Source organism: Haemaphysalis longicornis, unplaced genomic scaffold, assembly GCF_048455015.1.
Source record: "Haemaphysalis longicornis isolate Haplotype H1 unplaced genomic scaffold, Haemaphysalis longicornis Haplotype H1 scaffold_8, whole genome shotgun sequence".
NCBI lineage: Eukaryota > Metazoa > Arthropoda > Arachnida > Ixodida > Ixodidae > Haemaphysalis > Haemaphysalis longicornis.
In genome coordinates this window covers 82,982,918-83,003,239 of record NW_027526445.1, presented here as the reverse complement: position 1 = coordinate 83,003,239, position 20,322 = coordinate 82,982,918, and the positions used below count along the sequence as shown (strand labels likewise).

Below are 20,322 nucleotides of genomic sequence, written 5' to 3'. Positions count from 1 at the left end.
CTGCGTAAGTCGAGTCATCGTACAAGCAAAACCTGTTTCAACGCGCACTCTGTCCCGTGATACGTTTTTATTTCTTTCTTTATTTATTTATTTATTTATTTATTTATTTATTTATATTTTTTATCTCAATATGTATTTATTTATTAATTACTAACTTATTTATAATACATTAAGGGCCCCAGTAAATGGGTTTTACATGAGGGGGTAGACAGTTCACTAACAGATGATTTGTTCGAATCGACATTTATCGGCATCTGAAGGTGTTTGTCAAATTAATTTCTTCCTTTCTTATCGCTTGAACGAGGACAAGTCCTGGTCAGTTTCAATTCCGGTACCCCTTAGTTTCTTACCGACAGAAATAACTTTTTGTTTGCCTTTAAGGGAGCTAATTTTTGCTATTATTAGAGGCTGCTTACCTTTGTTAATATTTCCCAGCCAATGTATCCGTTAAATTTTGTTGTTTTGTAGAGATATGCTAAGCTTTGTTGGAACAAAAAGAGATTATTTAATGCTGGGAAGTGGCGAAGACATCTTTTTCGTCGTGCTCTTTACGAAAAAGTGCAGATTTTCCCACCCTTTGCCTGTTCTGTGCCTTGCGATATATCGTCGTTACGGACTGTACCCAATCAGTATTAACACGCAACGCCTTATTAGGAACGGAAGCTTCAGCACAAAAAACTGTCATTTTTGCGGTTTCTAAGGCCATAGCATTTCCTTTGAATTGCTTAGTCTTCTTGTTAACCGAGTGTTGCCTTTCCCGAACACTTTTCGCTACCCTATGTGCCCTTGCCTCCACGGGTTTTAGCTTGCCGTCCACCTCCAAAACTACTGCAGCTTTTAGTTGCAAAGTTATCCAAGGTTTAATCTCGATATCAGCAAATATAATGACCAATAGTTCGAAGAACGCAAGGAACAGGAGTGCCGCGAGACACCATGCTGGCCTCCCAAATCGAACAACGTCGCCGGGTACCACAGCCCAACCGAAACACAATTGTCCCTCTTGACACAAACACCGCACTAAAGGTGACAAATCTGTAAATTCAGCAGTAATCAATAACCCATTCTCGTTGTTATGACGTGCCCATGAAATTAGCCCTAAACCCTTCCTCTTGCGACAACGATGGTTGAACGCGAAGTTTTCTCGTTACAGATTATTTGGTTGTCATCCGAGTTTTTAAAGCCACTTCTACCATGTCAAATTGCATCAATCGGTGGATGCCGGCTTCACAATGCGAGGAACTGTGGGTTGATTCTAGTAACGGAAAGCGTGTTTTAACTTCACCCACGATCTTCCATCATTACCATCAAGGAACTTCGGTTATCCCGCTGGGTTTTTTGCTGCTACAGATGCAGCAGTAATTTAGTCTAAATCATTGCTTTAAAGTATCCGCGTAGGTGTTTATATCCGGCGGTGGCGACAATAACAGCTGACTATCCCGGTACCCAGGCGAGAGAAATACTTCCATCCAAACGTGGCTGCGCGAAAAGAGGTGGTGACTGTAGCGAAGCTGGTTCCAACTAGTACTGCTGCCAAAAAGCATGAGCTTATAATCAGAGGCACAAAAGTAGTACGGCTCGAGCACACATGGTGAACAGGCTTTCCGCAAAACAAGCAGCACGGTAACTTAATACCATCTTTATTGAAACGGCTGAAGCCAGGCACAAGGCGCAGAGAACCAGGCGGACCACGGCGGCTGGATGGGAAGGTAGTCGTGGAAGGGCAACCATGTGGACCACTCTCACTCAGGAAGGAAGCAGTTGGGGACTGCGTCGACTCTCTTCTTTCACCGACAGGGCGCATGACTCACGTCGTTGTGCGCAGTACCGTTCACTGCACGGCTCCTGCGCTGCCGAGGGGGCGCTGCGCAACCGACTTCTTTGTAGTACTTCCGCGTAGTACAAACCTTCGGGTGTCCCACAGGGTCCCGTGTTAGCAGATGCAAAATCAGCTCGATACTACCGATTATTTTGAGACAAGATACCCAACCCATCCCTGGCGCTTGGCGTAACGTAAAAAAGCTTTATTGCGCGAAATAGGTTTACAGCGCCGACAAAAGTACTTGGACGGAGACGCAGCTCTGCCATTCGCAGGTTCACCGATCGATAGTCCTATGAAGCAAAATTTGACGTGAAAGCGTCTTGTTCAAATTAATACAATTAGTGACGAGGGCATTTTAACAACAGCCGATCAAAAAAAGCAGAGTAAACGCGATTGGCGATGATACTGCGTATAAGTCAACGAGGCCGACAAAACGAGAGATCGTCTTCTGCGGTGCGCCGCGCTTTCGTATACCTGCGCACTGTGCGTGCACTTTCTTTAAACACTACTGCTTTGCGTCGCCGTTACAAATGCATAGTGCAGCGCTAGCTCACCTTTTTGCGTGGCTGAGAGAAAATGCAGCGAGCGTCAGAAGCTGGAAATCTGATCTGTGATTCCGAAAGTAGTAGCCGTAAAACAAAGTCGTAGGGCGAACTGTGTGGCCGTTCAGTTTTTTTGTTTCCTGTTACTTCATTTACTTTGCTATTGCATGATATATTCCCAGTTCGCATTTAATACACTCGAGTATGTTTCGGCAGCGTTTTGATGTTTATAGGCGGATTTCATGAAGTCGACACTTCGGAGGGCTGGATGGCAAATCAGGTGGGAGTGGAAGGGGTGGCTTTGAAGGCAGAGTGAAAAAAATCAGCGCATTTTCCTATTGTTTCACATTAATCTCGCAAAGTGTATAATGGAGAAAAGCAATCAATTTTTTTTCCTTGTCTCCTTGTGCAACACTTTTTGAGGTGAAAACTGACGTGTTGGCGTTCAGATTTTTAGTGACAGGGGGAAGGGGGGGGGGTTCTGTCGACGTGCGGGGGGCCGCATAATACAACCCCCGGGCCACATTCGGCCCGTAGGCTGTACCTTGCTGACCCCTACAGTAGACATAACCAACACATCCAGTGTCGCTCGCATGTAAAGATTGGTGCCGCGCACCGTGTGTGTGGCTGTGTCATGTTATGTAAATATACCATTGCACATCTCTGCAATAGCGCACATGCGATATGCTGCCTGTTTTGCGTCGTTTATTTGAGCTTCATTTGTTTATTTGACGCTATTGCTTTGCCCACTTTGCTAGTGTACTTGTAATATGCCATTGGTAAATCGTGCTGCGGGAAATGTTATGGAAGAACCATTTAAATGGCGAAAATACAAAACAAAATTTCCAGTTCTCTCAAAGGCGTTGCCAGGCCAGGAGTGTCGGTCAGGTCAGCGGCGCTTGTCGCATCCACTTTCATGCTCCCACTGAAGGTCATAACTCTCGGTTACTGTTTCTTCGGGCTATCGGATGAGCAGCGTGCTGTGTTTAGGCTACTAGTCAACTGTTTTTTTGTCGATTGTGTCGAAGGAAAAAGAACTGTAATTATTCTTGGGAAGGTAGGCCAGCCAACCTGGCGGTGCTATCCCGCTTTGCGACGATCACGAGAGCAAGCTGAAGAGAAAACCCATAAATTGGTTTGTCGTATAATATATTATTTTATTTAGCCTCTGCAACCAATTTAAGATCGAGTCATTTGAACGCACCACAACACGAATAAACTATGCATAGCCAAATTTAGCTCTGGCTTGTTACTGAAAATACCTGGAGGGTTTCCACGGTCGACTGCATTTGTACTACCCAGAGGCGTCGGACATGAGGGGGCTCTGCATGTAGCCAAAACCCCAGCGCAGGATCCCTTGTACCGATAGGCGAGGCAGTTCTCAAAACGGCACGTTAGGCGTACGGCGCGCTGCCTCGCTTTAAATATTTTAAGCCAAAGCTGGTTCTGAATACTCGCTTTTGTTATCCACGAGTGCCGCTCACTTAGCTCTGTTGTCCGGTACCACGTACTCGAGGTATAACTCAGGTAGTTCGTTCTTGCAAGGCGAAAGAGTCGATCGTCCAAACAAACGCCCCGCCACCGTGGCGACAGTGGCGCTACAGTGGGCGCCCGCTTCTCTATTTGCTTTTCGTAAATTGTAAGCGGAACGTCACCGGCCGTCAATACGGAGCAGTGAAGACTTAGTCCTTTTAGCTGCCGGCAAACTGTAAAACTTTTTTCGGTTTGTTCCTGTAAATGTTTTTATTTTTTTATTTTATCTACGATAGTAATGACAACAGGTCTACTGTACTAACAAGTATTACCATTGCATACACCCCGAATATACTACCAGTGCAACAATACCCTTTACTCTCCAGAAACTACGATTGTGTTTGCAACAACTTCCACGTGATTGTCTTAATAAATATCTAACCACGTTGTGATTGTTCATTACCCTGCCACGCAAAAAAAGGCAGGGCTGGCGAACAAAACACATGTACTTCTTTCAGAGGATCAGTATTCGCTATTCGTACGAACTTATACCCAGTGTCCAAACTATCATGCAGCACTTCTTTGTGAAACAGAAATACCGTTACTCGAAACACAACTATTCCAGCATGTTTTCAAAACAAGCCGAGCCGTACCAGCACCTATTGTTCAAAAACTTTATTTTGAATAACAGTAATTTATTACTTACCTAGAGAAGTACGGTTCCAGTCAACAATGTTTCAATGAGAAACGTAGGTGCCCAGGGGGACGGCAAGCGGTGGTATTTTGAGCGACCTACTATTTGCGTATTCATTGTTCATCGTCATAAAAAAACCCTCCGAAATAATAAAAACAACATGTGAGGGCGCTCTCGCCAGCATCATGAAGCAGTGCCGTCGAAAAGATAACTCCACATTTTTCATACTAAAATACCGAAGACACAAGAAATTGCGACCGAGCTTATGCTTTAACTTCCCTATCGACCTCTAAAAACTTGCCGTTCTGCTCCTACCATGCCTCTATTAATCTGAAGCGCTGTTTCTTGGGTGGTGTATTAGGCAAAGAAGTTGTTTGTGATCAGCCTTCTTGAGCGCGCTGCTTCCAAATGCGAGTGCAACCTCCATGACGTGGTCTTTTTTTAAATCACGTGGTTTTTTTTTTATTTCCTGGAAAATGCAGATCTTGAAAGTGACCACAATGTAGAACGCTCTTCAAATACGGGGTCTCCTTCCCTAGAGTACCATATATAAAGCAAGAAAAATTAGACATACGTCAGAAGAGTTCTTGTGTTGAAAAAATTGTATTGTTCCACAGTAACATAAAAGCCTACATATCACAGCAAGATATACGCATGACAAAAATTGGATTTTTTGTGGGTTTACAAAGCCGAAAATAGCAGTTCATTTCCCATAGAAGGGCTTAGTGGTGTTGTCGTATGACACGTTTTCAATGAAGATACAGACAACAAAATCGCTTGTGCCTCACTGGTATAAAACCCCGTGAGGAAACACGAAGCTTCTTGAACACCCATTTTGTTACCATTGACCGGCCACAAATAGAAAAAAACATGAGGGGCACAGTATTCATCTTGCTTGTGCTAGTCGCGACTGAAGCATATGGTGAGTATTTAATTACACTTTCAACACCTATTGTTCTTGCTGGCATTCATCCTTCAAATTTAGTAGGTGTTTAGCTGTGGAAACATATCCGGAATAGTAATTGGTGTGCCCAAAATTTTTTGTCCGTGCATTGCGAAAGATCGTATCGACATCTGTAATGATTGGGCAGGGGATCACGCTGCGGAACTCAGGTAATGCTTGTTGCGCATACTAGGACACATTGTATTCAGGCGATGCTAAAATAAAGAGATTTGGACCAAACACGAGACGTTACACACCACAGACATAAGGAAAGGCTAGAGTAAATGAAATAATACAAGTGGTCTGCTACAACGGCTTCGTCGAGAAGGTCCACGAATGTCCCGTGGACACCCAGAATAAAAGGAAAGCTCACAATGAAGGCTGGCGTGGACGCGTGCCGCCGAAGTTGCCCTCCTAGCGATACTCGTGCAGTCAGCACCCACGCGTTGGGGCGGGGTTGTAGCGCCGGAGCAGAGCTCAGTCGCGCGGGCCGAAGGGTTCAGCTGCGCCTGGCGCCCGGTTACGCGCCATGAGGCACGCCAGAGACTGTCGAACAGGCCGACTCGGCGCTGGCGACGACTCCCACGAACGTGGCGCTCCCTGGCGACGATCCTGCTTCAATGTGGTGCGTAGATGCAAGGAGGCACTGATTACGGGAGAGGTGTCTGCACGACGATCTGGCACAGAAGTGCACATGGCTCTTCGGCGGATATCGCGCAGTAAAGAGGAACGAAGGAGCTAGTAAACGGACCGACGTTGCGAGTCCTAGAAGCAGACGGTGATTATGTTCCAGAAGATCTGGACTGTGCGTGAAGGCAACGGATAACGTCGCGTCGAACAATTTCATCTTGCTTGGAATCTCTCCGAGCAACGTCAACTAGCAGCATCGGCAAGAGGCTGACGGTTTTTTAATCAACGAGCTTAACCCTTTCTCCGGCGGCTGCGCTACTGGCCAGTGCCCTGCGCCAGGGCACCGCTCCAGCACACGGACTTCGCTCCCGGGCCACGTATGCGGAACGATTGTGAGGTGGACTTGTTTCAAGGGACTATTTCTTTCTGTATGGCGGTTCCTACAGGATTAGACTGATTTTCCTTTGCCGAGTTTATCTTGAAATTGTCCGGTTATTACGCCGTGAATTTGTCTGCCGCCAAACCTGCCTCGCTTACTCTCCGCCCGGTGCAGTGCACCCTCCTCAGAACAAAAACAACCTCTACAACAGCAGACAACTCGCCTTACCCCTACATCCGCCTTGTATGTGGTTCGAAGCTTTGTCTTGATAGCTCCCCCTGCCGCGCGCCCTACTTCTTCCTCTTGGTCACATGTAGCGCTTGCTTTTTGTTGCTTCTTCTCCTTTTCATTATTGAATGCGCCCCAGTTTCCCTTCGCGGTTATCGTATGACAACAACAGGCACCCATTTATGTAAAATATAAAAAATAATAGCAAATCTTTCCATGCACTTACTACAGATTTGTGACCAGTGACGCGAACGTGCGCCTGTGCTTAGCTGTTTGGGGCCCTTTGCGGTCCGTTAATTCCTGTTTATGTGCTTAGCTTGCGGGTCGGTACGGAGTAGGGGAGGTTGTTTTCGTTCCTGGAGCAGAGCCGCATCGCCTGACCGCCTATCCCTTTTGAGTAGAATGCATGCATTGCCTGCGCATATTGATGGAAAGTGCTTCCGGTGGTTTTGATTGACACGTTGGCACTGCTGCGTCAGCAACGAAGCAGGGCCGGTCAGCTGTTATCATTTAAGTTGTGCTTCCGAAGGTAGTTTGCTGCGGGCGCACTATTCTATGAGTGAAATATTTTATCGCTATCACCTTTTCTAATCTACTCTTCAGCAACGTGTCGGTTACTCGCACACGTTGTGGAGCCGCGGGAGTGTTTTTTCTGTGTACACATGAAAGCCTGATTTTATCTTGCTAACCATACCATGTTTCGATTTGACATTGTGACCGTCTGCGTGTAAGATTACTAAGATTTAGCCGTAAAGATAAAAGATATTACTCATTATGTCACACGTTCTCAGTTTAAAGCAACAGTAAGAAGCCTTCACTTGTAGGTTCTACTTTGGTTCAATCATTTAAATTTCGGTTTCTTTATAGAGGGTAAACTTTTGTGGCGTAGTTCCCAGTGTTTGTGGAATATATAAGCTCAAACAAATAATAGATTCATGGCGGGTAGATATTATTCAACACAATTCTTTGATTCTATAGTGCCGGTTCACGGCATTTTCTGTTTAAACCATTATTTCCTACCTAACGGTGGCGCAATCCCCTAGGCACGGTAGCGTGTAGAGGACTCTAAAATAAATATTGGTCTTCCACTAACGAACCATCCCAAATATATGTAATAAAGGCAAGGTATTCCTAGTGAAAACAGTTGGAAGTCATTTAGGCGAAGATTTGCAGTGGCAGAAACTACCTCTTTCTAGAATGTCCTGCCACATCATACATGCGTTCTCACCTAATAAACATGTTAAATACATGGTAAAGCAATACTTGCAAGATTTAGGTGCTTTTAGATTCCCCTCCTATATTATCGCCCAAACGGTTGCCGACTAATGTAGCCTTGATCTCTCAAGTTATTCTCACTTCATAAAAAGAACTCACGTATAGTGGGGGGCGTGCAATAAGAATTAATATTGCTCTGGAGCCTCTTCCATATTACCGTGCGCACAGCATTTAATATCACAAACGTTATAGTGAATTCTCAAGCATGGTTCTGGCCCAAGAATGACCCGCAATAGGGCCTCAAGGGCTGGAAGCCGGATGAAACACCTGTCACAATCGCAGTTGCATAGAAAGATTTATTTTATAGGTCATTATACTTTTCGGGTCTACGTATATCTCGTTTTCAAAGCAAGTTGAAACAAACGTCTTGCAATCTCCTTTCTACAATTTGTAAAAAACACCGGATGTTAGGCTGTTGTTACTATATGTACCCAATATGTCCAGCCATAAATGTTGGGCGCCAACTTTGTTCTTTTTAACTTCATATAAGTGTGCTTTACATTGAAGAATAAGGATACCGTACCAATTACCCACCTTTATCACATTAAGCAAGCTTAGTGTAGGTTCTACATTGTTTATGACAGCCGTATTTTCCCGTTGTTGATCATTTAAGAAAATTGAGGTTCGCGTGTAAGGCAAGGTGATAACTCAACTATGGAGCTTGCTTTTTGCCTCCGTGTTTTTCGACATATGGCAGTTTATATTGTCACGTAGCCAAGGACGAAGCAGTTGTTTGGAAAAGAAACAAGTTTATTGGAGCGAACTTGTGCTACCCTAACAACTGAAAAGAATACAGAGGCGGCGAAGCAGTGGGCAACAAAGTGACGTACGTGCGTCGGCGAGCGTCGCAGAATCGAATGCCCCGGCGTCCGCACTGCAGGCTTTTTATCTTTTGGCGCGCGTGGTTCTCGAAACGTCGATTCGCATCGAGAACATAGTAGATCCAAGAAGATTATTCTGGGCTGTTCACGTTAGATCGGAATGCTCTCCCTATCACAACAGATAACACATGAGGAACAGAAAGAAAGAAAGAATGAATGGAACACGCGCTTCCCTTGGCGCAGAGATAACACAGACCGGCGCAGCCGGGCGGTAAAAGCAAAACACAAATAAACAAACCCAATGTATGGTTCGCGGCATTACCCCCCCTCTAAGAGTGCATCGACCCGATGCTAACATAAGCGACAGTCCGAACAAATGAAAATAAAAGTTCGTCATCGTCCGTAGAAAGGTTTTAGGCGAACCACGTGGACGACTTCGGGTCGCGTGCGTCGTCGTGATGTGCCGGAATCACCACTGGGGATCACTTCGTAGGTTAATTGCCCAACACGTCTTAGAATCTGGTAGGGTCCGAAGTACCGTCGCAGGAGCTTTTCACTGAGTCCGCGTCGTCGAATGGGAGTCCAAACCCACACACGATCCCCTGGTTGGTACGCGGCGTCTCGGCGTCGGAGGTTGTAGCGGCCCGCATCCACCAGCTGCTGGTCCGTTATACGAACTCGAGCGAGCTGGCGGGCCTCCTCCGCACGTTGAAGATGTCCGTGGACGTCGGCGTTGAGGTCGTCGTCATCTACGTGCGGAAGCATGGCGTCGAGCATCGTAGTCGGCCTTCTACCGTAGACAAGCTCGAACGGCGTCAGCTGCGTCGTCTCCTGGATAGCCGTGTTGTACGCAAACGTGACATACGGGAGCACTTCGTCCCAAGTCTTATGTTCAACGTCAACGTACATTGACAGCATATCTGCGATTGTCTTGTTCAGACGTTCTGTTAGTCCGTTCGTTTGGGGGTGGTACGCCGTCGTTCTTCGGTGATCCGTGTTGCTGTAGCGTAATACTCCTTGCATCAGCTCCGCAGTAAATGCCGTTCCGCGGTCAGTGATTAGGACTTCCGGGGCTCCATGTCGCAGCACAACTTGACTTATAAAGAACTTCGCCACTTCTTGTGCAGTCCCCCTCGGAAGAGCGGCGGTCTCTGCGTAGCGCGTCATGTAGTCTGTCGCTACGACAATCCACTTGTTCTGTGATCGTGACGTAGGGAACGGGCCTAAAAGGTCCATTCCAATCTGTTGAAATGGTCTCGATGGGACGGCGATCGGTTGCAGAAGTCCGGAGGGTCTTGTCGGCGGAGTTTTTCGTCGCTGGCAGTCACGGCAGCTCCGGACGTAGTGGGTGACGTCAGAGGTAAGGCCGGGCCAGTAGTACCTCGCCTTGATTTTTCCAATAGTGCGGGCTGTGCCCAGATGTCCGGAAGACGGGTCGTCGTGGCACGCTTCCAAAATTTCGTCACGAAGGTCCGCGGGGATGACGAGAAGGTAATTCGCTCTTGTTCCGGGGCTGAAATTCTTCTTCACAAGGACGGAGTTTCTCAGGCTGAATGCTGGTAAGCTGCGTTTGAAGGTCCTAGGAACGGCAACGTTGCATCCCTCGAGGTACTTGATTATGACGCGTAAGTCGGGGTCGGCACGCTGCTGGGCGGCTAGGTCGCTCTCCGTCACGATCCCGAAGAACGCGCTGTCTTCATCAGAGTCTTGTGGTGGTGGGTCGACGGGGGCGCGGGACAGGCAGTCGGCGTCGGAGTGTTTCCTGCCGGATTTATAAACGACTGTAACGTCGAACTCCTTTCAGGCGCAAGCTCCACCGCCCAAGACGGCCAGAGGGGTCCTTCAAATTGGCGAGCCAACACAGCGCATGGTGGTCGGTTACAACCTTGAATGGCCTTCCATACACGTATGGGCGAAATTTTGAAATCGCCCATATAATAGCCAGGCACTCTTTCTCAGAGGCAGAATAGTTTTTCTCCTCCTTCGACAGACCACGGCTGGCATAGGCGATTACCCTTTCGCAGCCGCTTTGCTTTTGGACAAGGACGGCACCCAAGCCTATATCACTGGCGTCCGTGTGCATTTCCGTTTCGGCATTTTCGTCGAAATGAGCGAGCACGGGCGGGCTTTGCAGGCGTTTTTGCAGCTCGCCGAATGCTTTTTCTTGGTCGTTTTCCCAGCTGAAAGGGGTGCTATCTTTCGTCAAGCGCGTGAGTGGCTCTGCAATTCGTGCGAAGTTTGCGACGAAGCGCCGGTAGTATGCGCACAGCCCGAGAAATCTTCGCACGCCCTTCTTGTCTTTCGGCCTTGGGAAGTTCGCAATGGCTGATGTTTTTGCCGGGTCAGGTAGGACTCCCGCGGCGTTGACGACGTGGCCCAAGAACTTGAGTTCCCCGTATGCGAAACGGCACTTTTCAGGCTTCAGCGTCAACCCCGACGTACGAATGGCCTCGAGTACAGACTCCAACCTTGCAAGGTGTTCGTCGAAAGTCCGGGCGAATACCAATACGTCGTCGAGGTATACGAGGCAGGTGTGCCACTTAAGGCCAGCTAGCACAGTGTCCATGACTCTTTGAAACGTCGCTGGTGCTGTGCACAGCCCAAACGGCATCACCTTGAACTCGTATAGGCCGTCTGGGGTTATAAATGCAGTCTTCTCTCGGTCCCTCTCGTCCACTTCAATTTGCCAGTAGCCGGTCTTCAGGACCATCGATGAGAAGTACTTCGCGTGGCAGAGGTGGTCGAGGGCGTCGTCGATTCGGGGGAGGGGGTACACGTCCTTTTTCGTGATTTTGTTCAGTCGCCGGTAGTCAACGCAAAACCTTAATGTGCTGTCTTTTTTCTTTACGAGTACGACGGGCGCAGCCCAGGGGCTTTTCGAAGGCTGTATAATGTCGTCGCTGAGCATGTCGTCGACTTGAGTCCGGATGGCTTCCCGTTCGTGTGAAGAGACGCGGTACGGTGACTGTCGGGTAGGTCGGGCTCCATCTTCGATTATTATTCGGTGCTTCGCTAGAGGGGTCTGACGTAGTTTTGCGCTCGACGAAAAACATTCGCTATAGCGACGCAGCAAAGCCAATAATTTGTTTTGTTGTTCTTGCTGTAGCGCCGGATTTACGTCGAAGGGCTGCGGAAGCTTGAAGGTGTCATCGGGTGTGCGTTCAAAGTCGGCGACCGCGATCACTTCACTTGCTTCTTGCGTATTTTCGAGGAACGCAATTGCAGTTCCCTTGTTTAAATGCTGGTACTCTTCGGTGAAATTAGTGACCAAAACGTGAGATTGGCGTTGCTTAAAGTGCGCAATTCCTCTTGCGACGGAGACACCGCGGTCGAGAAGCAACCTTCGATCACTCTCTACGATAGCGTCGATGTCAGAAGCAGCATCCTCACAGTAGACGGCGATCATCAAGCTTGCGCGGGGTGGCAGGGTGATGTGATCGTCGGCGATCCTGACAGCAGCACGGTGACCGTGGTTCGGCTGCGGCGTCGTGGAGTAATCCGAGGAAAAAGTTATCGACTTGGTCTGCAGATCAATTATTGCGCCGTTGTCCGTCAAAAAGTCCATTCCGAGAATTACGTCGCGGGAGCAGTTAGGCAAAATAACGAACTCAGCAGGGTACGTGGTGCCGCCTATGGTGACGCGTGATGTGCACGTTCCACTTGGCGTTACGAGATGGCCTCCTGCTGTGCGTATATGCGGACCGTCCCATGTTGTCGTAACTTTCTTCAGCTTCGACGCGAATGAGCCGCTCATTACCGAGTAGTCGGCTCCCGTGTCGATGAGGGCGACTACGTCAAATCCGTCGATGGACAGCTGGACGTCGGACGCCGCTTTCCTGGAGTTTCTGGTGCGTCGGGGCGTTGTATCTCGGCTTGTGCGTGTTGACGGGCGGGCACCATGCGTCGTCATTCTCGTCATCTTCTCAGCGGCAGGCTCTGTCGTTTCGGGTAAGCGTCGCGTCTTGTTGTCGGGTTCGGGAGTCACGTCCGGGTTAGATCGAGTCGTTGGGCTGCAGGTACGGTGTTCGGTGCGGCCATGCGTCGTTGGAGGGTTTTCGTTTTTTCGCCGTTCTGCAACTTCACCTCCAGAAGTTGCTGCTTTTAGTTTCCCCCGCGTGGGCTGGGGGACCTTCCACGGGCGAAGTCAGCATTGCTACGACGGTTCGGCGATTGGTACGGGTAGGGCGATGGCGAGCGGTTGAAACGGGATGGGCCACGGCTGGTTTCAGATAGATACTCGTCGATCTCACGTGGTCGTTGGCCAGGGAGAGGGCGAGGTGCGTCGACGGAGAAACCACGCAGTCCGAGTCTCTTGTATGGGCAGCGACGGTAGATGTGGTCGGCCTCTCCGCAGTGGTAGCACAGAGGACGATTATCGGGAGTTCGCCATACGTCCGTCTTCCTCAACCTCTGGTTTTGGGCTACTGGGGGTCGGGCGGGTGACAGTGGGCGGCGGTACGGCGGGGCCTCTTGACGGCGTGTTGGGGCAGGGCGGGGTCGACGAACAGCCGCAGAGTAGGTCATAGCTTGTGGCTCTCGGGGTACCTCGGATGGCGTAGAAGTTCCCAACGCTTGTTGCACTTCTTCTCTAATCACGTCGGCGAGGGAAGCGACTTGGGGCTGCGGCGGCGTTGGGAGAAGTTTCCGCAGCTCCTCTCTCACTATTGCGCGGATAGTCTCGCGTAGGCTGTCGGCCGGGATCCGCGTGCTGCCAAAGTCGTTTGCATTGGCCGCGCCAACAAAGTTGCGGTCATACTGCTTAGCACGCATTTCGAGGGCTTTCTCAATGGTGCTGGCTTCGGTCACGAATTCGGCGATGGTTTTGGGCGGATTTCGGACAAGTCCAGCAAACAGTTCCTCCTTCACTCCGCGCATTAAGAAGCGCAACTTCTTTTCTTCCGTCATTTCGGGGTCCGCGCGGCGAAATAGCTGCTTCATCTCCTCAACGAAGATCACGACACCTTCGTTGGGGTGTTGCGTGCGCGTTTCCAACAAAAGGGCGGCTCTTTCTTTCCGCACGACGGTAGTGAAGGCCTTAGTGAACTCGCTTTTGAACTGAGCCCAGTTTGTCAAGGAGCTCTCGTGGTTCTCGAACCAAGTGCGAGCCGAATCTTCTAAGTAAAAGAAAACGTGCCGGAACGTTTCTGCGTCGTCCCACCTGTTGAATTTCCGGACGCGCTCCAGTTTCTCCAACCATTCTTCTGGGTCTTCTGCGGGGGCTCCTCGGAATGATGGCGGTTCCCGTGGCTGCTGCAGAACGACAGGAGGATTGGCTTGGTTGAGCATGGTGCTGGTTGCGACGTTTTTCTTCTTCGTCTTCTCCGGTAGTAGACCGAACTCGGGTGGTAAATCTTGCACGCGGAGGCTGGCTCTTGTTGGGCTGGCTTGGCGGCTTCCAGAGGCTGTAGTGGGCATGAAGGGTGCGTACCCAGCACTTCCACCAGATGTCACGTAGCCAAGGACGAAGCAGTTGTTTGGAAAAGAAACAAGTTTATTGGAGCGAACTTGTGCTCCCCTAACAACTGAAAAGAATACAGAGGCGGCGAAGCAGTGGTCAACAAAGTGACGTACGTGCGTCGGCGAGCGTCGCAGAATCGAATGCCCCGGCGTCCGCACTGCAGGCTTTTTATCTTTTGGCGCGCCTGGTTCTCGAAACGTCGATTCGCATCGAGAACATAGTAGATCCAAGAAGATTATTCTGGGCTGTTCACGTTAGATCGGAATGCTCTCCCTATCACAACAGATAACACATGAGGAACAGAAAGAAAGAAAGAATGAATGGAACACGCGCTTCCCTTGGCGCAGAGATAACACAGACCGGCGCAGCCGGGCGGTAAAAGCAAAACACAAATAAACAATCCCAATGTATGGTTCGCGGCAATATGTACGTTGTTTGTTGTGTAGAAATAAAAAAAATTCAAAGATGAACAAAGCTTTACGGTTATGCACACCTTTGGAACATTTTTGGATCAGTATACTTATAACTCGAACAAAGTTACCAACTTTCATTGTTAACATATATATTCGACTACAAAATAAACTTTTGGAAAGCAAGTGGCAAGAATTAATTTGAATAAAACATACGGCGGAAGGATACGAATATGTTATAGTTACTGTTACACCATGAAAAACTGTTGTACGCATTTGTTTGAGAAATTAAGTGGAAACTTTGCTTTATTGTAACATTTCTACCTTGGTACGAATATAACCGTACTCAAATATGCTTTTGCTTGAGTCAAATAAATATTTAGAAGCCGCCTGGAAATGACGTATTCTTGACAAGAACAGCTCTAAAATTAGTAAGCAGTTTTTTTAGTCCGCCTCTCATAATTCTTTAACCGTGGGACTAGACAAAGAAGTCTATTCCAGATTTTGTGGTACTCGAATGCATAGGTAACACCTTCATAATTTTTTTACTTATTGGATTTCTGTGCAGTCCATAGTTTTAGCGAACATGTTCTCCTCACGTGAAAATATTATTTGTTTTCAAAGTCTTATAGCACTCAAGATTGCGTTTTAGAGATAGCCTGCAGTAAATTTATTCATTTTGATTCAGTGTTTTTTACATGTCCGCACAAGATAACATACTGTAGTTTCATACGCCAGGAAATCCATCATTCACACTCAAGGAGTAACTTGTGCAGTCTGCGCAGTAGGACCATTTTTAGAGGTCAATTCACACGCTGCGTGCATGTAGTTCCACTACTACATTAAGGTCACGGTGCTCCTGGCAATGAATAATAGAGACAATAGTTTGCTTCGCATATTTTATCCAGATGCATATCTTCTATGTAGTGGGCCGCTGCGGCCGGCAAGCCTCCGTGCCTAATGACCGCTTTCGCAGGGTTAATTAGTTTAAATCCCGAAGATTTAATTACCACTGGGTTCGAAAAGATATTCTCGATCAACCGATTCCCGACTTTTCATCAAAGGTGTGTTTTTTATCGATTTACGGACATTTCCTGCTTCATCGCCACGAGGAGCCAACAAGCCTAAGCGAACCCAGTGCTGGCTAGGCCTATCCAGCCGTTTTTCTTCCGCGGCAACAGGGTTCATCTGCCTATTCGATGCACGGTTCGGAAGTTTCGCAAATGTGCGCGCAAGTAGACGGGGGAGAAATTACACCGTTGAATTTCTGCGCTCGCCCGGATCGCTGCCCTTCGGCGGGCACAAGAGCCTACCACGCCAGAGAGCAACGGAGGGGAGTCGACGTCCTGCGCCGACACTCTGAGCTCTTAGTAGAAAAATTAGTTCAACAAGAACCTTAGGACAGCATTTATTCGGAGGCTCTCATGCCAACCATTCTACCATACGAAATTAACATCGTCGTGCGGCCCCGCTGAGGACTCGATATTTTGAAGGCAGGAGCTGCATGCTTGGCAGCCGCCACCATGGCGGCAGTGGTAATTGGAAAGCAGATCGCACTGAAGATGTGGCATGTCCCAATTCCGAGCAGAATAGTGTGCCGCTCTCCACTTTAAGCGGCGAGAGCGCGGAGAAGTGCGGTCGAATTCAAACTATCAATTTTCGAGGAAAAATATACGAAGTGAGTGCTAACGAAACGACCGCCCAGGCCACTGTCAAGGGCGTTATAGTGGAATTGGGCTCGAGGACAGCGAAGCCGAAAAAATGTAGCAGATTGTTACCAAGCACAACCCTTTGCCGTGGGGGCGAAGCGTATCGGTAACGCGACGACAGCAATCGTAGTGTTTACGGTAATATGGTTCGCACGTATGTGCGTTAGGTATCCTCACTCTACCCGGGCAGTCTCTACAGGAAGCAAATAGAAGTTTTCAAAGTAAGCGGCAAGGTCGGCTACAGGCGTGACGTGCCCCCCACAGCGAACGTACGTGCTTGCCTAACATGTAGCGTTTGTAATCCAAGAGAGGGTCACAAATGTGTCCCCAGATGCAAACTCTGTGGCGGAGAACACCCCATCATGGGCCGCTTCTGGAGAGCCAATTTCAGGGTTCCATACTCCGTGCGGCAAAGGCAATGGCAGTGCCGTAACGCCGAAGAACAGCACAAGCAAGCACTCGACTAAAGCTAGTTTCTATGCCTTGGACGCTCCCGCTCACGCAGCGCTTTCCGCCGCGGACCACGCGGCGCGTCGCGCCATGGCTCACGACACGCTTCCCGTCGTGCATGGCGCAGCGCATCCCGCGGTTGTGAGTAGTCTGCGAGAGAAAGCTGGGCGGACCTAGCAAAGGGCAAAGTTAGGCAGCATCGTAAGCTCTAACAGCGCCACGCGTCGCCGAAGCACTCCGAGCAGCTGGCAGGTTCCACGCAACCAACGCGACGCTGGTAAACACCACGGGTAGTGTTTCCCTACAGGCAGCAGATGCCAAAAAAGAACTCCAAGCACAGCAAGCCCAGCCAACCACTGACCCAGGTCAGTCACTCGAGATACCTGCATCCACCGTTACCAAAGAGCATAGCACCTACACGTCGTCCCGCCAAGGCACACAATCAATAGACACCGTCCATGACACGCAGCAAGAATAGAATACCCCGATCCAACCCCTGAAAAAACAAGCATGCACGTGATCACAAAACCACACGGAACTGACCCCATTCGAAACTCATCTCTAGAAAAATCATGACTTCACAGCGCAAGCAAGGAACGAGGACGATAGCGAGAGCTCGACACAGAGGCGCTGACTAACAACTGAAGTTTATTGCTGTGACGTCTGGTATAAATATAGCAGAATTCAAAACTACAAAGAAATCAACACATTCCATGTGAAAATAAAATATAACAAATCCACCACATCACTACTACCAAGTGCTTACACACCGCCCAGATAGGTGATTTCTTTTGCAGGATAGCGCAACAGCAGAGACGCTTACACAGTTTTCGACCTAAAATTTCAGCTTGAACAAAAAAACGACAGGACTTAGAAAGGAAACACGGACACAGCACTGTGTCCGTGTTTCCTTCCTCTGTCCTGTCGTTTTTTGTTCAAGCTGCAATTTTAAGACGATATGAAAAACCAACTCGCCCAAACCCAAGCAATTCAACACACTTTTCTTCCTTTTTTGCTATTTCATAAGCCTCAATAATTTCCCTACACAATATTGCGGTACTAGTGATGATAGGCTGGCACCCAGGACAGTCCCTACAATGTACTCCTAGATGACCGCTTTTACTTTTTCCCCGTGATAACTGTGTTCCTCTAGCCTATCGTTAACACATATCCCCGGTTGCCCGATATATTCTCTGCTACACAATAAAGTTGTGGTTTAAAATACGTTTGTTGCACATGGGATGAACTGTCGTTTTTGCTTCTTCCTACGAACTTGAGAACTTGGGTTATCGCTATTACGTTTCTTCAAAATCTGCAAACTTTTTCCGGAGCTGAAAAAACAACACTCACATCGGCATGCTTGCCAATTCTTTTTATATTACGTTATACCTTATGTATGTGCGGCAAAACTGCAACCTGCCATTTCCTTTTGTTATTCCAAACATTTTTTGCTTAGCCCTCCTTTTCTTTAACAAACCCTCTGAAACCGACGTTAATATATATGGAGGATAACCTGCACTAATTAGGCGATTGTCCTAATCAATAAAACTAGAGCGCAACTTATGAACGCATGACTTCACAAGTGAATTCCTCAGGCGGAGATTCCCAATTCCTGTTTTTACCATGATTAAGATTATGGAACACCAACTCGCCCAAGCGTCAACTTTATCCAAGCAAAAAGTGAAGCGCGCCAGCACATACGCCACGACTGCTTCCATTACAGGCCAACAACTGGAGCGGCTGGAGGAGTTGTTCCCCGCGTCCTTCCGCAAAACAAATGAGCGGTTCGACATCACTCAACAAACCCCCAAACCCATAGACTGTAGCCTCATCTATGAGGCTCAATTCACCAAACACCCATACCTCAAGAACAAACGTCAGCTCCAATTCTGATACACCCATGGTCCCGCCCCAATCCACAATAGTATCGCTGTCGAACCTTACGATCCGGCATTGGAACTGCCATATTTCGAACATGAGAACAGGGCTGCAGTAATACATCACCACAGTACCTAAGAAACCCGACGTCTCCCTGCTGCAAGAAAGGGCGATGGTAACCTCAACCCTCCCTAGGTATTGCACTCACGTTTTTCCGGCTGAGCGACGAGGCGTCTGCAAGTTTGTCAGTTATGGGGTAACGTTCATCAATCACCAACTCAAACACGGCCGCAGCAGGGAGGAATACAACTTCACCAAAGTAACTCCCCGTAAACAACGGAAACGCAGCCTGTTCATCCCCAGCATATACAGTTACTCCAAGCACCAAACACAGAAATTCAAAACCGTGCTACACACAGCTAGTAACCAAACCAAAAACAACATGTTGCTGATCAAAGGGAAATTCAACGCCGCCCATTGAGCGTGAGGTTACGTGAAGGACACGGTCAAGGGACGGGACATGTTACAGGATGCCCTGGACCGCACCTGTGTCCTGATAGCAGATCATGCTGGCCACAGCCGCATCGGCAACTCCGTAGCACGGGACATCAAACAAGACCTTACATTTATCAATGACGACCACATGGGCAAAGTAGCCTGGCACAACACGGGTGTCGACATGGGCAGGGGTCACTACATCCTCCAAATTATAGTACCCAACCTATTCTGGGGCAACATTATTGCACCCACGTGGACCGACTGGGACAGCTTCCGTAAGGAACATCCAACTACAGCACAAGACATCACAGACATCGAAACATCAACCGCACAGTTCTGCAATGCAGTGCAATCGGTGACCTAGACCATCGAAACGGACGAGGACATCCTGGCCATGGACAACCGTCTGGCCCATCTGATCGAAGAGAAACGTTCAATACAGGCGCGTTGGAAACGGCAATGGTTGAACCGAAAATTGAAAAAGAACGTGGCCGACTTGAACGGGGCCATTGAACACCGTTGCAAGGTCCTGTGCCGCCAGCAGCAGAACGGAATATGGAGCCGATCTGACGGGCAACTGCACCGCCGTTTCACCTGATATCTAATTTGGCACCTCCTCGATGAAACCAAGAGCAAGAGACACGAGTGCAACCACCTGGATCCCCTTATGCATACCACTACACCACATCAAAGAAGAGAAGCTGTTGTCAAGAGTCTGGAAACCAAGTATCGGTCGGAGACGCCAAAGGAAACCCACCCGCCGTAAAAGGGCTGCCCAAGGCGTGGTTCCACCAACAAATTAACATGTCAGAGGTACGTGTAGCGCTGCACGGCCTCAATACCCGCACGGCAGCAGGCTCTCATCTCTTTACCAACGAGATGCTACGCAACCTCTATGATACATCGATCGAGGCCCACAACCCGTTACTTTAACAAATGCTAACGTTTGAGCAAGCTCCCCAGAAAGTGAAAAACGACAAGGACGATCCTTATCCCGAGACCGGGCAAACCATCCCACATTGGCAACCTACGTTTGAACTCGCTCGCGTCTTGAATGGGCAATGTGCTGCTGCACGTGGCGGCCACCCGATGGCAGAATTACATGGAGAAGGAAG

At 48.6% G+C, this 20,322-nt stretch overlaps 1 long non-coding RNA gene across 1 annotated transcript in view; it reads left to right on the top strand.

Moving 5' to 3' along the window:
* The first annotated feature begins 5,237 nt into the window (after nt 1–5,237).
* LOC144148916 (uncharacterized) overlaps nt 5,238–20,322 on the top strand; it is a 39,793-nt gene continuing 24,708 nt past the window's right edge. The window contains exon 1 of the long non-coding RNA XR_013318103.1: nt 5,238–5,450. This is a non-coding gene — a long non-coding RNA (uncharacterized LOC144148916). The remainder of the gene's footprint in view (nt 5,451–20,322) is intronic.